A 4,992-nucleotide genomic window follows, 5' to 3' on the forward strand; every position below is an offset into this window, starting at 1 on the left:
GCATGTAACTTAGATGATCTAGGAGTAGCGAGTCCTCTCAAGTTTCAGCGAAGGTGTGCGGAGGAGGCGAGATGCTGAGATGCTATGAGGTGCAACAGCTTGGTGAGATGCCCGTGACCGTGTGATGTGGTGCTGCATGCGGAAGCTGGAGCGAAAGGAGATGCATGAGGACCAACCGAGTGATTCGGTCAGCTATTATGTTTGCATGCATGCTTTGGCCGGATCGTATGCCTAGAGTGATTCTAGGAGAGGAAGACCAGGTTAGTCGTTAGTAGCAAGGTTCATGCATCAGTTAGTTAGTGCATGTGCAAGTGTTGGCTGAGTCAAGTGTGATGGCCGGTGTAGTGCGTGCGTGGAGTTAGTGGTTAGTGGACTATTGCGTGAGATCATGGTTAGTGGCCGAGCATGGTGGCTGGGCTGTGCATGGGTCCTTGTGTATATATGTACTGAGTTAATGAAAGAGGAGCCGAGAGGTCCAGCAGAAAATATGTAGCATGTGTGTTCGCCAAGGAGAAGAGACCCTGGGCAAAGCTTTCGTGCTCCTCCTTGGTCCATGCGTGTGTGTGTGTGTTCTTGAGAGAAGGTACAAGAGAAGAAGATAGAGAGAAACCACAAGAGAGCTGTGAGAGCCAGCTCAAGGTAGAAGAAGAAGTTGCACTGCGAGGAGGCGGCGCCAACAGTTCGCCAATGCCTTCCGCTGACGCCGGTCAGCACGCTCCGCGCGGCGCCTTGCCGTCCTCTCCGCCCAGTAGGCATGCTCGTTGGCGACGTCCTCCGGGTGGCGACGGCGCCACTCCGCCATGGCTCGCTCGTCCTCCTCGGCGACGAGGAGGCGGCGCTGCCGCCGAGCGTGGTCGGCACGGTCCATGTCGGTGATGAGACGCGGCGGAGGGGCCACGCGCTGCGCCTGCTCGCGCGTGAAGATGTCCAGGAAATTCATCTGCGACTGGGGCCTGTCCAAGCGCCACGCCGCCGCGTCGTACGTGCGGGCCGCCTCTTGCGCGCTCCGGAACATCCCGAGGCCGAGCCGGACGTCGCCGGACCGTATCTCGGGGAGTACCAGCCGTTGGGGCGCTCGCGGACGCCGCGATAGCCCAAAGCACCCCGGCGGCTCGGCGGCATGGTGGCGCGGTGGTGGCGAGGCGGCGAGGTTGCGAGGAGAGGGCGCGTGGCTTATGCTGTGCGCGTGGCGAGCGTGGCAATTTATAGGCGCGCGTTAAGTGGCGTGCCAAATCTACCGCGCCGCGTGCCACTTTCTCCCGCACAATCGCAAATGCTTCCCGCGCGTGATAAGTTCCCGCCACCGCTGCGCTAAAACCTGACTTTACCGCGCGGGCGCGCCTTTTGCCGCGCCTGTTGGAGATGCTCTTATACTACACAGGCTTATCTGCGGGCTGTGCTGGACCCTGGGTTGGGCTGTGAATTTAAAAAAGGCCGATCTTTTGGACCGGTTTGCATTGTTACCGGGCCTGAACGGGATGGGCGAAATTCGGACCAAATTTTTTTTTTGACGAAATCCAAAACTCTGATTTGAACATAGTTTTCAATAATACTATTTTTTGTGACATGTATTAACATTTTGTTAATTAAATCCATGGTCAAAATTTGGCACAAAATACTTAGGAAAACGTTCTAAATCAGCATATGATTTCAGGGAAGAAATCAGCCGCATCGTCCGTGCACCACGCATCCACCCCTACGTGAGCTAGATTACCAGTGACCTTCTTATCCTTCTCGTCTTCGTATCCTTCTCGCACCTATTCGCCAGCGACCCCGTCGGAGCAGCCGCGGATGGCTTGCAGTGCCCGGCGGCAACCTGGAACACTCCACCAGCCAGCGACCCGCAGCACCAGCGCCGGCCTTTTGCTGCGATCGGTGTTACAGCAATACAGCGCATCGTCGGGGTCACAGAAGGGAGCACCTGGTGCACGCATGATATTGCAGAGCGTGTCTGTGCAACGCCCTCACCGTGGTGCTGCAACCACGGAGCTCACCGCCGGCGGATGCTGTTGTGCAGTGCCCTGGCCGTGGTGCTGCAATCGCGGAGCTCGCCAACGGTGGATGCTGCTACGTAGCGCTCTGGCCGTGGTGTTGCTATCCACCTGCTAATGCTTCTATGCAACGCCCTGGCCGTGGTCGCGGCTGTGGTGCTACCGTGCTGCTACCGCTGAGCTCGTCGGCAACAGATGCTGCTATGCAGCACCCTGGCCGTGGTGCTGCTACCGTGGACCATGCCGGCGGCGGATGCTGCCATGCAGCGCCCGGGGGTGTGGTGCCGAAATCGTGGACCTCGTCGGCGGCGGGATTTTTCCATGCGCATGTCCTGACCGTGCTTCTGCAATCCTGGACCTCTCCGGCGCGCGGTGGATGTTGTCGTGCAGCTTTTTCTCAACCACGAATCTCGCCGGCAGCGGGATGTTGTAATGCATCTCTCGCTCAACCATAGAGGTATTGTCAGTGCCGTCGGTTTTGCAAGCAGTGGCAGAGCTAGCGAGGAATGGTTGAGGGGGCAAATGGTGAAATATAATTTTCTGGAGGGGCCAAAAACTGTATTTCTGACAATTTGTACCACCCAAAAATGAGTTTCTTCACAAAAAATCCATAGGCTGGGGGGGGGGGCATGACCCCTGCAGCAATACAAGTAGCTCCGCCAGTGGTTGCAAGGCCGGCTTCAGCGACGGCACGTTGCGATGGGAGGCGATGAGCTACCGATGCGGCCGCGGAAGTGAAGGATGATGGGTGCTGGGCTAAGCCACAATGGGTGCTGCGCGACAACACGAGGGTTGAGAATAGGGAGAACGATGCGCTCAACATGTACTGGGGTGGTGCGATCGCACATGTCTCAGATCCAACGGTGTGCCAGCCGACTAATTTTGGGACAAAATAAGTCGGCTGAATTGTAGTAGCTGCCTTTTACTAAAGGGACCAATAAACTAGGACGGAGATATGTAGTACTTCTCGGTTCCTAAATATAGGTCTTTGTAGAGATTTCTACAAGTGCTTATATACGGAGCAAAACGAGTGAATCTACACTCTAAGATATGTCTACGTACATCTGTATATGATAGTTTATTTGAAATCTATAAAAAGACTTATATTTAGGAAACGGAGAGAGTACAATAGAAGCACTATTTTAAGGGCGGGAGTTGGATCATGACCAGACAACGTTTCTGACCTAGGGATTTACTCAGAATCAGGCCTGTCAGCATGTTGGTGACAAGTCCACGTTTCTGAATTTCGAGAGAAATTCACTAACAACCATTCGTTAATGACCATGTAACTGAACACTTTGAGGAGCTGCCAATATATACTACGCCCTCTTGGCTGATCGATCTATCAGGCGAGGGAAGAACAGACGCACGTGAACACGAGACTTGAGATTTTATGTCAACATGGTACATATGCTATTCCTAGTCGATGATTAGTTCGTGTCCAAGCTGGTTGCTTCCAACACGTACACATGTGCACGGGCTTGTTCATCTTTTCCGTTCTACGGAGTACTAACGAACACTTGCCAGGCGCTTGCAGGTGGAGCTGAGCTGAGCCGGCCGTCCTCAGTCGATCGACAGGTGCAGCTGACCTGCCTGCCTCTACCGACACATGCACGATCGTCGATCGACCCACCCCACCCGACCGATGATTAACAACGGCATTAATCTCGACGGTGGACATATTATGCCTCAACATCTGATTAGTTGAGCACGTACATTCTCTACATGTCTGTGTCTGTCGACTGTGGTACATGTCTAGCTGCTCTGCACACAAAAGATGTCTGTCTAAAATCTTGGCTGATCGATCTAGCACAAAGCTATTCTCCTTTATTTCCCTGTTCATGTCTACCTGCTCTGCTTCTCCTTTCCTTATAAAGGCCGGAGCAATCTTTGTGCGCCACTGCCATCTATGTGAGACTGATACTCCTCCTCCTCCTCCTCTAGCTCGATTGCACGATCGAGACCAGCTAGCTAATGGGCTTCCCGCCGCCGGTGCCCAGGCTCCTGCCCAACCTCCTCTTCCTGCTTACCCACCTCCGCCGCCTCTCCTCCTGGCTGCTCGGCGCCGGCATTGACCACCCAAACAACTCAGACTCCGACCACCACCACCACCACCACGGCACCACCAGGGGCAGTACCACGACGACAACGGCCTCAAGGAGCTGGAGGAGCACTGCCCGGCCGTGCGCTTCGACGAGCTCTCCGTATCCAACGACGGCACCAGCGCCGGGATGCCCATCCTCCCAGAGGGATGCGTGGTGTGCCTCAGCGACTTCCACGGCACCGCGCGTGTGCGCCGGCCGCGGCGGTGCCGGCACGTCTTTCACTTTGGCTGCCTCGACCGCTGGGCCGCTCACGGCCACAGAACCTGCCCGCTCTGCCGGGCTCCGTTCCTCCCGCCCTTCCTCCTGCCCATGCCAGTCCCGACGTCGTGATTCAAGCGGGGTGTTATTTGCTTAATTTCGTGACTGCTGATGGCAAATCCTGAGGAGAAGTTATGAATTTCTCGCTGCCGGCTAGGCTTTTGTGAAAACAAACCCAACTCACAGCCTGGGCCAAGGAGGCCATGGCAGAGAGGTGTCGAAATATATTGTGAGCGGCCCCTCCTTTGTAGAGATCATCACAATATATACTTTCCCCATGGAAGAGGACTAATTCCTTGTCCAGGCTTTGGTTAATTTGCATTTCGCTCAAATGGATTTGGTCTCCAAAGTAAAATCCATAGACCATTAAGAATAAGAAGATATATACACAACAGGAAATAGGTTAGATTATAGGAAGTAGGTACAGGGGTGAATCTGTATATATGCATTGAGAAAGGTTTTTGCTCTGCTCACTTTTAGTGTCCTTTTGTTCTCGCTAAGACTTTAGCAGTACCATTTATTTCATCTTTTATACTACCATGAGCAGTTTGGTGCTAACTCTTCTTTAGAGTTTGATAGCTATTTTGTGTACTGCATACTCTCCTGGATCTGCATTTCGATTGGACTAGATTGCCTTA

General features: G+C 54.0%; 1 pseudogene; it reads left to right on the forward strand.

The window, feature by feature from the left end:
- The first annotated feature begins 3,965 nt into the window (after positions 1-3,965).
- Positions 3,966-4,646, forward strand: LOC123083510 (RING-H2 finger protein ATL58-like; annotated as a pseudogene).
- Positions 4,647-4,992: the final 346 nt, after the last annotated feature.

The sequence above is a fragment of the Triticum aestivum genome, chromosome 4A (genome assembly GCF_018294505.1).
Source record: "Triticum aestivum cultivar Chinese Spring chromosome 4A, IWGSC CS RefSeq v2.1, whole genome shotgun sequence".
Classification (NCBI taxonomy): Eukaryota; Viridiplantae; Streptophyta; class Magnoliopsida; order Poales; family Poaceae; genus Triticum; species Triticum aestivum.